The following is a 14,758-nucleotide window of genomic DNA, read 5'->3' as shown; positions in this document are numbered from 1 at the left end:
CATGTGTTGGTGCAGACTTGATGGGCTGAAGGGCCTCTTCTGCACTGTGTGATTCTGTGATTCTGTGAAGATTGAAGTCAATGGAAAGAGCTCTTGAGAATCATGTGCAGTGTAAAACAGGTTACTGGTTCACTATGAGCCAATTACACGCTCTTGTCCTGGCAATTTCACCTTACAAAGCCTGCTCACAATAAACTTCCATTAGCCACAAAATAAACAGAACTCCAGCTATGATTCCACCCCTTGTTCGCAAGTTAATTATGAATGACAAAGGCCATCGAGCCCAGCTCATCTCATCCATCCAGAATGATCTTAAAAGCTCCCCTCCTCAACACCCACAGTATCCGATTGGTTCTAAGGTGATTCCAGGGATTTCACGCATAAAATTTTACACCAGATTTTCTACCAAGAGCATTCTCATGACACTGACAGTGGCTACGACAAGTAGGACCAGCGGCCAGCTTCATGATATTGTGGCAGGCATATAAAAAATCAAAACCATGAAGTTGCCCGAAGCAGCAGTGCAGCAGCTGTCAGCCTGACAGTTCCCATCTCCATTAAAGCCGGTCCTTCAGATCTGAAACCTTCACTGCTCAGTCTCCATCTATGACAATGAACCTGGACCCCCTAGGCCCCAGTGTTTTGCACCTTGTACACCCATCTCTCCTGGGGCCTGGGTAGCACTGCCTACGAGGACAGGCAAAGCCGTGTGAAAGACAGGTACTAAGGGAATGCAGAAGGGCGATTATTTGATTTTTGTATGCAACGCGAAGTAGTTCGATTTATAAATTTGGTTTGGAATTCCAATTTTATGTTGGTTTCTATTTTTGCATTGTGACTAGTGGCTGAATTTTTAGCTCGTTGGGCGGGTACATGCCCGACCCAGCCCAGCGTAAAAGGCCGCACGATGACGTCGTGCGAGTGTCCCGGTGCCATTGTGCACTCACACGATATTTCAGTCAGTGGGCGCGCGCCAGAGTCGGCAGCACGCCCACCGACAATTAAAACGCCTATTAAGGTAATTAGAATAAATTTTTCGCTGCCCATCCAACCCTATGGTTGGTGGGCAGGAGAAAAATCCAAGTGATCTTAGCATTTTTTTGGAAACCTTATCCCCGGGCAGGATGAGGTTTCCAACAGCAAATAAAATAAAAATAAAAATGTTTAAATTTAATTAATAACATGTCCCTGCTCATGTGACACACCGCGTTTCACGCTGGGCGGGCCTTAATTGCCCTGCCAGTGTGAAATCCTGGTCCGGCCGCGATTGTGGGCGGTGGTCGGCTTCCTGATTGCCCCCACTGAGCCCACCCAATGAGGTAAAAATCCTCCCCCAAGTGTAAGAATCCTGGGGAATCCGTAAATTGGGTCTTCTTGCTGATTAACGAGAACTGACTTAAATACTATGACTGATTGTTACATTTCTTTAATTTCACTGTTATACTGAACTATATTTTTAATCCAGTTTGTGATTGATGCTTGAAGCAGTTGAGTGGTGACTTGATGAGAAACTGTGATTTGGGCCTTTGTTGACCAAATGTTTTATTGGTCTGAAAAGTGTAAAAGAGGTCCATTGGTAAAAGAACAAGCCCAGCAGTGATCCAACAAAGTGTGAAAACAGACATACTTGTGTGGAAACTGAAAGATAAGCACTTCCTAGAACTTAAATGCAGATAGACTGAGACAAAATAACTCGGGTACCAAGGCTACCTTTTGGCAGGCATTAGCATGGAAATGTTTACAAGTTGATAAGAGTCAGAGCGTGGGGAGCCAAGATTTTGAGAGTTTGACTAGGCTTGGGGAAGCACAGATGATTCTTTTGTAATTAGACTGTTCCAAATATAATGAGGTAATGATTGGGTTAAATTGGTCTCCTTAGACTCTGCTGTGAAAAGAAAATATAAAAAAAAGGATTCCCTGGGTAGGGGGAAACATATTTGGTCAGAGGAGGTGTGGGACAATCCCAAAGATCTCACAGGAGATTAGGGCTGGTGGAAAGACCACACGTGTATGTGCACCATTGACTGGCAATTTCACAGAGTGAATATATGGAGATCACCCTTTGACCCAGAGTATAATGGTAACGTTGCTGTGCTTTAATGTTGCTGTTCAAACATCAGCACGTGTCAGGCCTTACATACACTGAATAAAATATAACCACTGCCACTAATACAGGCTATCTATCTCTTTGAATCATTTCAGAGTTTGATATAAGAGGATAAAGGGTTAGCTGACTCCCTGGTTGGAATTCTAACACAGACACTGTGATGGTCAGTGACACAGGGAAGGTTAGGTGTTGGACTGTTGGTGATTGGAGAATTAGGGTTGCAGCTCTTGGTATTGCAGTTGGATGATGTAGTAACTGAGGGTACAGCCCCTCCTGCTGTCTATCAAGGGTCACGTGATGTTCTGGGAGGCTCTGACCAATGAGCCCTAACCGCGGGCAATCCAGTGGTCGGGGCTTCCTGATCGAACATGTAGCACCTGAAAAGCTCTCTGTAATAAAGTTTATCTGCTTCTTGTTGAAACCTGTCCGCTCCGTCGAGTCATTACATTTGATGACGAGGGTAAAATAGCTCCCACTCTGCACCTCGTCCTGTTACCGTGAGTACTTCGAATCTTAAGAAAAAGAAAAGACTACTCAGCAGTCATGCCACTCGTTGGCAGAATCGATCCTTATGATAGTGACTATGGAAGACTGGAGCCAGTGTGTGGAGCACCTTGGATTTTATTTCATAGCGAACAAAATTACCATGGAGGAAAAGCACAAAGTCATCCTTTTGAGTGTATGTGGTAGTGAGACATACAATCTCATTCGTCACCTGACAGCCCCAAACGCGCCCAATTCTAAGTTCTTTGATGAATTAGTGGACCTTGTGTAAACGCACTTCCAGTTGATTGCATCCCTAATAATGCAGCGTTTTAAATTTAATTCCAGAGCTAAGGCCCTGGGAGAGTCCTATGCAGTGAACCTTCTGCAGTTGACAGAACACTGCGACTTCGGGGACACATTAAATGATACGCTGCAGGACTGATTAGTATGTAGAGTTCAGGACGATGCCATACAGCACTGTTTACTTGTCGAGGTCAACATCGACTTTAAGCGTACCTCGAAATCTCCCTCACCGTGAAAAGTGCTGTGAGAGACTCGCAGGCTTTGCAACACATATAACATGGCGCTGTTCTTCACGTGGGGCAGGAACCCACTGCCGAGCATGGCACGAAAACCAGAGACACATCATCGGAGCAAGGTGCAATGTCCGCTGTTAGAAACATGAAAATGCCTTGTAGAAACACTTCAGCAGCGGCTTCAAGATTAAGTTGTCATAGATGTGGAGGTGCTCATGGACTGGACACCTGTAAATTCAAGGAGACAGAATTCCATTACTGCCATAAAAGGTCATGAAGTAAGGCGATGCCGGGCAAATTTGAAGCAGCCCACAAAACAGCAAACCAACATGATTGAATTAAAGAATACAGCAGAACCTGAAGCTGCCGAGACCGACGTTTATTCCTTGTATTGCGTCACCGCTGTAAAAACTGAACCAATTGCTGTCACGATCCAAGTTAATGAGAAGCCACTAGTAATGGATGCGGGTGCCTCAACTACAGTGGTGGGAGTGCACACATTCAAATACCTGAATGAAGGTAGGCAGCCAATAAACCTGGAGTGAATAACCGCTAAATTGAAGAGACACATGGGAGAATCTATTCGGGTAAAGGGCATTGCCACAGTACCAGGGTCTTATAGGCAACAGACAGCCCAGCTGCCAGTGATAATAATGAAAGGAGTAGGACCCAGTCATTTAGGCCGAGACTGGTTACAGAGGATCAAGCTTGACTGGTCCGAGATATTTCACCTGAAACCGGGAGGAGTTCCTGAAATACAACATGGGTTTTCAGGATGAATTAGGAAAGTTAAAAGGTGTGCAGGCCAAGATATATATGGACCTTCAGGTGACACCACATTTCTTTAAGGCCAGGCCTGTGCCTTATGTGTTGAAGGAGAAGGTGGATGCAGTACTGTGCTGGTTAGAAAAGCTGGGCATCATCCAACCTGTCCGATCCTAGGAATGGGCAGCACCCAAAATTCCATTGGTTAGGCCTTACCAAACTATACGCATCTGCAGGGATTATATATTTGACCCTAAGCAAGGTAGCCAAACTAGATAAGCACCCCATTCCAAGGATAGACGACTTATATGCAAAGCTGGCTGGAGGCAAGTACTATACATAATTGGATATGAGCCACGCCTACCGACAATTAGAACTGGATAGCACATCGAGAGAATACGTGACTATTAACACACACAAGGGTCTTTATCAGTACACTCACCTATCCTTTGAAGTCTCATCTGCATGCGCTATCTTCCAGAGAACAATGGAGAGTCTCTTGCAAGGATTCCCTGAGCGGTAGTAAAACTAGATGATGTTCTAATCACAGGTTCAACCGAGACCGAACACTAGGCAACCTGGAGGACGTGCTAAAAAGGCTCATAGAAATTGGCGCATGGTTAAAAAAGGAAAAATGCACATTTCAAGTGCCAGAAGTTACTTACCTGGGACACCATGGGTTTACATCCAGTAGAAGAGAAAGTTCGGGCAATAAAAGATGCGCCGTCACCGCCCAATGTAACCGAACTTAAATCTTTCCCGGGAGTGATCAACTACTATAGCCGCTTCTTGCCTAACTTATCGACTGTGTTGGCACCATTACACTTGTTGTTAAAAATAATCACCGTTGGTCATGGAATTCACAACAGGGAGAAGCCTTTGTGAAAGTAAAGAAACTGTTGCATTCGTCGTGTTTATTGGTACACTGCAACCCACCAAAATAATTGGTATTAACATGTGATATGTCTCCTTATGATGTAGGAGCTGTGTTATCACATAGAATGGAAAATGGATCAGAAAGGTCCATTGGCTATGTCTCGAGAACCCTCTCCACAGCTGAGAAGGATTATTAACAACTAGATAAGGAAGGTTTATTGGTGATATTTGGAGTGAAGAAATTCCACCAGTACCTACATGGACAACATTTCACCATTGTGTTGGGCCATAAACCATTAATGGATTTATTCAGTGAGGGTAGGACCATTCCTCCAATAGCATCAGCAAGAATACAATGTTGGGATTTGATATTATCTGGGTAAGAGTATACATTTATGTACTGCCCTGGCTTACACATTGCAAATGCGGACACACTCAGTCATCTCCGTTACCAGATGGCATTGTATATGCTCCTGTTCCACAATAAGTTGTGCTATTACTGAATTTCTTGGATTCTTCACTTGTGTATGCAAAGCAAATTAAAAATTGGACAAACAGAGATGCAATATTGTCAAAGTCAGAAACTTCGTTTTACAAGGATGGTCAAATTTGCCTGTATCTGAAGATGTGAGACCATTCCATGCCAGGAACACAGAGTTAATCTGTCAAGATCGAATTTTATTGTTGGGGATCAAGAGTTGTTGTCCCATCACAAGATAGAGAATCACTCATGACAGATCTTCACAGTGCACATCCAGGCATATCGAAGATGAAAATGCTTGCATGAAGCTATGTCTGGTGGCCAGGCATTGACAGTGACATTGAAAGCATGGTCAAGCACTGTCTCCACTGTCAGCAACAACAGAAATTGCCTGTTTCAACTCCTCTGCATCCATGGGAATGGCCTGGTTGACTCTGGGTTAGACTACATATCAATTATGTAGGACCATTCTTGGGTACAATGTTTTTGTTGATTGTAGATGCACATTCTAAGTGGATGGATGTATATGAAGTCAAATCGCCAACATCGAGTGCAACTATTGAGAAGCTGCGTCATTGTTTTAGCATACGTGGCCTACCTGAAATCATCGTTTCCAATAACGGTACAGCCTTTACCAGCACAGAGTTTCAGAAATTCATGGACCTGAATGGAATCTGCCATATAAAGACAGCCCCTTGCCACTCCTCATTGAATGGTTTAGCTGAGAGAGCTGTACAAATTTTCAAGTCTGGTATGAAGAGGTTATCAGAAGTTACTCTAGAATCTAGACTTCCCACTTTCTTCTCCATTATCATATACACCACATTTGACTACGGGTTCAACACCATCTGAATTATTGATGAAACATTGCCTATGTACACGGTTAAGCCTGGTGTTTCCAAATTTAGAGGGGAAGGTAGAGCGGAATCAGAGTAATCAAAAACTGAACCATGATACATACAGCAAAGCTCACACATTAGTGTAGGTGACACGGTATTGGTGCGAAACTTTGGAAGTGGACATTGTTAGGTTCCTGGAACCACTGTCTCAGAGAGTGGTCCATTATCTTTCCAAGTACAAGTGGAAGATAGAATCATCTGTAAGCACGTAAATCATATTTGTGTTAGAGAGACATTCTAACAACCAACTATTCCACCTGTGATTAATGTCAAACTGTCAATTCCTGAGGTGACCAATTGACCTAGAATAGACATGCCCAATGTCTCTGTAGAGTTGCCAAACCTTGGACTGCCACTTTTTGATGATGTGTCTCATGTTGCAGTTCCAGATCCTATTGAGGAACCTTAAGTGGTAGAGCTACACTGCTCTAGCCATATAAGGCGAGCACCTCAGGGACTTGATCTTTAATCTCCTGAAGTTGTATATATGTATATGTTGTTGGATATTCAAACGTTTCCCTGTAAATAGAAATTGTAAAATACTAAAGTGGGAGGATATGTAGTAACTGAGGGTATAGCCCCTCCTGCTGTCTATCAGTGGTCACGTGAGGCTCTGGGAGGCTCTGACCAATGAGCCCTAAGTGCGGGCAATCCAGGGGGTGGGGCTTCCTGACAAGAGTCCTGATCAAGCATGTAGCACCTGAAAAACTCTCTGTAATAAGTGGAAGAATTCTTTTAGCATGCCACTGATCTGCTCTATCGCTTTTTGTGTGGCACCGTGGCTTTTATATTGTGCACGTGTGTATGCGTGCGTGTGTGCGTGTGTGTGTGTGTATTGCACACTGGTGTCATCAGTCATGCGGTTAGCAGGTAGTCCTTGTCATCCAGTAGCCATTCTTTGCTTTACCATGTTGGCTCAAATTCAGCTAGCACAGCAGACTGTCACAGGATGAAGGCACATGGTTTCTATGAGAATTCTGGACATTGACCTCCACAATTCTCTGCATTTGGTCACACACCAGCTGGAATTTGAAGGAGTGGGATCCCTTTCCGTTGCAGTATAAGACAGAGATGGGTTGCAGTACCCGGAAAGTGATGGATGGGCAGCCAATGTCACCCTGCACCATGGAGAAGCCAGCAATTAGGATTAGTTGTGTGCTTGGTCTACCTATTTCTCCCTGGCAAGAGAGGATGAAGCGTACTTAGCCCTCAAAGAATAGAGAGCTTCAGTGACCTTCCTTACACAACAGTGGATCTCAAACTGTGAGATGCTGTAAATATCTCCAGTTAAGCCTGGAAGGAGTCAGATGCATAAAAATTCCTCGCCACAGACACTTTCCCAGCCACTGGCAGCGCAGCACTGGCCTTGCAAAGTCCTGAGGTTGCAGTTGTGGCTGCAGCAGGTGACAGATTTCAGACTCCTTCTTCAGCAGTCCCTCCGGATCAACGATGAATTGCTTCACTCTGGATCAATGAGTTCTGAGATGGCTGATAAGTCCAATGTATGATACATATGTGCATGAATTAGGAGCAGGAGTAGGCCATTCAGCCCCTCGAGCCTGCTCCATCATTCAATAAGATCATAACTGATCTAACTATGGCCTCAACTCCACTTTCTTTCCTACCCCCCATAGCTTTGACTCCCTGGTCCTCCTCAGGAATTGACAGTTTAATGTTAATCAAGAATCTATCTAATTCAGGCTGAAAAATATTCAATGACCCTGCCTCCACCGTTCCATAGATTCACAATCCTCTGAGTGAAAAAAAATTCTCTTCATCTCCATCTTAAATGGGAGACTCCTTATTTTTAAACTGTCCCCTAGTTCTAGTCTCTCCTACAAGGGGAAACATCCTTTCAGCATCCACCCTGTCAGGTCCCTTCAGGATCTTATATGTTTCAATAAGACCACCTCTCATTCTTCTAAACTCCAGAGGATACTGGCCCAGCCTGCTCAACCTTTCCTCATAAGACAACTCCCTCATCACAGGGATCAATGGAGTGAAGCTTCTCTGAACTCCTTTCTTAGATAAGGAGACCAAATCTGTACACAGTACTTTAGATGTGGTCACACCAATACCATATACAATTGTAATTAAACATCCCTACTTTTATATTCCATTTCCCTTGCAATAAACGACAGCATTCCATTTGCTTTCCTAATCACTTGTTGTACCTACATACTAACTTTCTGTGATTCATGTATCAAGACGCTCATCCCTGTGCGCCTCAAGAACTCTGCAATCTCTCTCCATTTAAATATAATACTACTTTTTTATTCTTCAAAGTGGACAAGTTCACATTTTCCCACATTATACTTCATCTGCCAAATTTTTGTCCAGTCACTTAACTTGTCTTTATCCCTTTGCAAACTCATGTCCTCTTCATAACTTGATTTCCTATCTTTCTGTCAGCAAGGTTAGCAATCATACGTTTGATCACATTCTCTAAGTCATTGATCTAAATTGTAAATAGTTGAGGCCCCAGCTCTGATCCCTCTGCCCCTCCACTCGTCACATCTTGACAACCTGAAAATGATTCATTTATTTCTACTCTCTGTTTCCTCCTGTCACCTCCTACACCATGAGCTTTTATTTTGTGTAGCAACCTTTGATCTAGCACCTTGTCAACTGCCTTCAGGATCTGCAGGCTCTGCCACATGATGAATTGTTTGGAGGTTTGTGCATTCCACCTGGAGCCTTGACCTTGCCTCTGCAGGCTCCAGGGATTTCTCTGCATTCTGTGCCTTCCCAAATGAACCTTTGCCATTTTGGTCGGTCACAGACCAGGGACTCCCATGAGTCATTGGGATGTTTGATCTCTTCAGGGATGCTTTGAGGACATCTCTAAAGAGTTTCCAGTGTCCTCCTGGGAGTCTCCTGCCATGACTTAGTTCAGGGAGTAGTTGCTTTGGAAGTCTGATGTCAGGCATATGATCGACACGTCCCGCCCAGCGGAGCTGGTTTTCAGCAATTAGTCCCTCGGTGCTGGGCAGGTTGGCTTAGGAGAGGATGGTGCTCTTGGACTGCATTTCTTGCTACTGGATTTGGAGGATCTTGCAAAGGTACTGCTGGTGGTACTTCTCCAGTGCTTTGAGGTGCCTGCTCTAGGTTGTCCAAGTCTCTGAAGCATATAGGAGTGGGGATCACCGTTGCCTGGTAAACCATGATCTTAATCTCAAGTTTGAAATCCTGATTCTCAAACACTCTTTCCCTCAGTCTGCTGAAGGATGAGCTGGCACATTGGAGGCAATGATGAATTTCATTGTCTATGTCTGCCTTCATCAAGAGGAAGCTCCCAGGATATGGAAAATGGTCCTAACCAATGGGGGAGTGGTGTGCTGTAGTTGCTGGTTAGAAGAGGACTTTGGTTTTTCTGGGTGCTTAGTGAAAGGTTCGCATCCTCATGCATTAGAGAAGGAGGCGACAATGACCTGGAGCTCAGTTTCTGAGTGAGTGCACATAAGTGTCATCTGCATACGGGAGCTCAATGACTGAAGTTGGAGTGATTTGTGCTTTGGATTGAAGGTAACTTAGGTTGAACAGTTTCCCCTCTGTTCTGTAAATTATCTCCACGCCCGTGGGTCATTTCCTGGAGGTGAGGTGCAGTAAAACAGCAAGGAGAATGGAGATGAATGTTGGTGCGATAACACAGCCTTGTTTGACCCCAGTCTTCACTAATGGGGTCTGTGGTGGCTCTGTTGGTGAGGATCACGGCTTGCATGTCATCGTGGAATAGACGGAGGACGGTGACAAATTTCTGAGGGCAGCAAAACTTGAGAAGGATACTCCACCAGTCTTCATCGTTGTCAGAGCCAAAGGTGTTTTGTGAGGTCGAAAAAGGCCATGTACAGTGGTTGGTGCTGTTCCTTGCAGTTTTCTTAGATTTACTGTGCAGTGAAACCCATGTCTGATCACACGAGATCCTTATGAAATGCAGACATCTCACACTGTTCCTCGCTGAACACTCTGCATGGATATAGTCTTCTACTTAGAGCCCTTCCCACCTCTACCTCCCCTCTCTTCCAGCAGCCTGTCCTGCACTGTGTGCCCTCTGCTCAATCACGGAGTCATGCTGCATTCCAAGGGGGAATGCCGACTGCTGCACCCATGTCAGGGAGCAACTGGTTTGTGCAGAAGACTGAAGTCAGCAAAAGGTTTTGAAGCTTGAAACAACTACAAAAAAGCACCAAACATCTGTAGAATTGAAGCAACAGCCAGTAGAAATCAACCAGCAACTAACCTGTAAACAGTGGAGATCCCTTTAAATATTGCTGGTGGGTGTTGTTGGGGGGCTGGTGAGGGCCACAGTTGAATGCATATTCACTTCACGAGTGCCATCGCCCTCGACAATGTGGTGCCTGGTGCAATATGCACCAGGACTCTGTGTGTGGACCTTGGGTACCTTTTTGTACCTCAAGTGGTCCCCTTAGCACCCAAACAATGGGTGCTGATCTGAATTCTGCACCGCATAGCTCCACCTAATCTGTGAAGACTTTTCTATTATTTTGCTTTGCTAATTTTTCTTAATCCTTGTGCGTCATTGTTCTCTTTCACCGGGACCTCATTGGTAAAAGGAAGAGAAAGGTTCATTCCCTAGACCCTGGATCAACAAACACAATATAGTTGAAGATAACAGCATTCAGGCTGATTCAGCTTGTTGGCAGCAGGGAGAGACACATGTATGCCTGAAAATGCAGTGCAACATTTTCATTCTTGTGTCATCGCAGTTGAATAACCTGATGACATGCTTTTAATGTGAATTACATCATTGGAAGACTAAATAAACTGAAAATAAATGTTTGCCAAACACTTTGGAATAAGATGAGCGTCTCTTTAAGAACACTTCTCAGTTCCACCCGTCTTTTCCGGATGGTGTGATAGAATCATAGAATGGTTGCAGCACAGAAGGAGGTAATAAATTACAGACTCTAGAAGGTCTAGTCAGAGTGTGTGTTCATTAATTACATCTTACACTAACAGCACTCTTCATCCCTGTCCACTGAAGACACTTAATAATTGATGTATAAGAAATGCTAAGGGACAGGGATAAACTGAGGTCCATTTGATTCTTACTGTAGCTGAGGGCAATGGGGCAAGAGGGGGTTGGGGGTGTATGGAGGGGAAGGGCAGTGCACTTAATTGGACAGCTCCTTCAAACAGCCAGCACAGGCACCAAATAGCCGAATGACTTCCCACTGTGCTTTAAGGTTTATGGAGGAAGCTTTCTAAGCATCTTTTAGGTTGGTGTGGAGGTGAGGTTTATTGAGGGCTGAGAAATGGCGCAAAACTGCATTGAGGTGGCTCCCCAGCCTGTTTCCGCCTCCCGCAACGTTAACCAGAGGCAGCTTCAGTGTGGTGACAGCAAGCAGCCTGTAAATGGTGGGAAGACAATTAAAGTAATTATGGAGGCAATTAGTGGGCATTTTTGGAAGGCTATGGAATTTTGCCAGCAATGCATGGGACTCCCGCTGTGTGTGTAGCTTATCTACTCAGAAGGAAAAAGCCCACTGTCCTTAATTGGATGGTGCTAACGGAGGCGGCTTCTTAATTGGTCTCCTCCAGGAAGCTTGTGCCCAATCACCTTTCCACTGCACATCTGGGTTAGTGTGCCGGAAACCAACTAATTGTTGTGACTCTGAAAGGCAAGTAACATCACTAATATAAGTTTGCACCCCAATTTCAGAATTTCCCAAAGTCCTTCACAGCCAATTAAATATTTTTTGAAGTGTAATCATTGTTGTAATATAGGGAAAGCAACAGTCAATTTGCACACAGTAAGCTCTTACAAACAGCAATGTAATAATGACCATATAATCTGTCTTAGTGATGTTGATTGAGGATTAAATATTAACAAGGTCACCAGGGATAACTCCCCTCCCTCTTCTTCAAGATAGTTCCACAGGATCATTAAAATCCAACAAAAATGGCAGATGAGACCTGCGGTTTTTTATCTCATCCAAAGATGACACTTTGAAAGCGCTACCTTTCCTCAATACTGCACTGGAGCATCAATGTAGAATTTGTGTTCAAATCTGGAATGAGGCTTGAACCCATGGCCTTCTGGTTCAGAGATAAAGGTGTTACCAACTGCAATAATACCAAAGGATTGATACTCCTGAAACGTCAGTGGATTATGTCTTGTCACAAAATAGAGGTAACTACATGACTTGTGCAAGACACAACAGTATATTCCCTGACATTGTAGCTCTTAAAATGGCTGACAGGCCAAGCACAGACACCCTGATCATGGAGGCATGGCTATGAAGGTCAGGTCACATGGTGCAAAATGAACCAATGGACCAACCCTGAAGAATATTATAAATCCCTGACAATTGGGATATGACCTCTTGGCTGACAGCGAACAAGACATAAAGACTGCCTTAAAGTGACTGAAAAAGTGCCAGAGAGATAATCCTGAGTGGGAGCAACTTGTTCAAGGTAAGCAAGTTTGGACTGGCACAGAAAGCAATCAGTAAAGCTAATATAATGCTGGCCTTTATTTCAAGGGGGCTGGAATAAAAATGGGAGAAAGTGATGCTTCAGTTGAATCGAGCCTTGTTCAGACCCCCACCTAGAGTGCTGTGTGCAGATCTGGACATCGCACCTCAGGAAGGATATATTGGTCTTGGAAGAGGTGCAGTACAGATTTACCAGGATGATACCAGGGCTAAAAATGGTTGAGAGGTGATCAGTACAAAGCACTTAAAATAACAACAGGATTTGATAGAGTAGATTAAAGACATACTATTCCCTCTGGTGGAGGAACCTAAAACATTAGAGCTAGGTTACGAAGGAAGAAAAATCTAGAAGCATTTTTTCACGCAAAGGGTAGTAGATACCTGGAACTTGGTTCCGCCAAAAGGCTGTGGCTGCTGGGGTCAATCGAAATTTTCAAGACTAAAACTGATATTTTTGTTGGATAAGTGTAGTAATTATGGTTTTATTCAGTGTGCAATATACCTTTAACAATAATGTTTGTTAAGGAAGACAACATGATCTGTAGTAACCAATAGGAAAGTAGTCAGGCTACCTCAGCAATCAGTATGGAGATAGGGTGGGAGTTGAAAGCACACGTGTAGTTGCTACTGAGTACATTGTAAATAAACTTAATGTTTCCACCCAAGAAGTGTATGCAGATCAACTTTATTATTAACAGCACAACTCGGCCACCCTACAACAAACTGGCGATGAGGATAAAACAGGATTGAACAGAAGAAATCAAGTTAAAAAGAAATCAGCACTGTACCTCACACAATAAGTAGCAAGGTGCGTTAGAATTGAAGAAACTATCCTCTCTCAAAATGCCACAACTTAGGAGAATTGATCCTTTTGAGCCAGCCATGGACGATTGGTCCCAATACATAGAGCGCCTCACTTTTTCAAGCGAACGAGATTACAGGGGAAAGAGAAGAGGCGAGTGATCCTCTTGAGCACTTGTCGGAGCAAAACCTACTGATTCAAAGTTTGACTGCATCCTCGGTCTCAGATTCGAAAAATTTTGACGAATTGCTGGACCTCGCGAAGGGTCATTTTCAACCAAAGCCCTCAGTCACGATGCCGAGGTTCAGGTTAATTCACAAAATAAAGCCCCGGGTGAGACAATTGCATGCCACATGGCAAATTTGAAGCAGTTAATGGAACATTGTGAGTTTGGCATGATCTGAACGACATGCTCAGAAGTTGTTTAGTGTGTGGTGTGAAAGAGGATACTATTCAGAAAAGATTATTGTCCGAGGTGAATCCGGATTTCAAGAAGGCACTAGAGATAGTGCTGGCCATGGAAAGCACAGTAAGACATTCGAAAGCAATACAGGGTGTGCAAAATGGTGCCGTCCTCCACATTAGGCAGGAAACCTCAGCCAAAAGAGGTGTGAAAAAGCGAGACTCTGCCAGGAAGCAGGAAACTGCTTAACTGAAGAATAAAAAAATATAACTTAGTAGCAAAATTGAAGAGTAATTTTAATAGAGGTGGAAACAATCAGTCTTTTAACAAATAGGAGTTTAAAAAAATCAAATCCAAGTATTGTCATATAAATGGACATATGATGAGGCAGTTCAAGCAGGCTTGTAAACAAAAGAAGAAGCCCAATGAAATCTACAATATAGAAGAGCCTGAAACAACAAATTCAGACATTTACTCATTGTTTAATCTGAAAGTTGGAAAGACAGAACCAATATTTGTCACTGTGAAAGTAAATGGCAAACCTGTTAGAATGGAAGTGGACACGAGAGTTCACTTATTTTGTGAATTAACCTGAACCGCTGCATCGTGACTGAGGACTTTGGTTGAAAATGACCCTTCACGAGGTCCACCAATTCATCAAAATTTTTTGAATCTGGGGCCAAGGATGCAGTCAAACTTCGAATCAGACTGTAGGTTTTGCTCCGACAAGTGCTCAAGAGGATCGCTCGCCTCTTCTCTTTCCCCCGTAATCTTGTTCGCTTGAAAAAAGAACGTGAGGCACTCTATGTACTTAGACCAATTGTCCATGGCTGGCTCAAAAAGATCAATTCTCCCAAATTCCACTACAGTAATTGGAGAATATCCCTTCAGATATTTGAATAATGGTGAAAATCAATTAAGTTTAGAAGAAAAACATATATGGAT

Source organism: Cetorhinus maximus, chromosome 14 (genome assembly GCF_964194155.1).
Source record: "Cetorhinus maximus chromosome 14, sCetMax3.hap1.1, whole genome shotgun sequence".
Classification (NCBI taxonomy): domain Eukaryota; kingdom Metazoa; phylum Chordata; class Chondrichthyes; order Lamniformes; family Cetorhinidae; genus Cetorhinus; species Cetorhinus maximus.
This window is presented reverse-complemented; position numbering follows the sequence as displayed.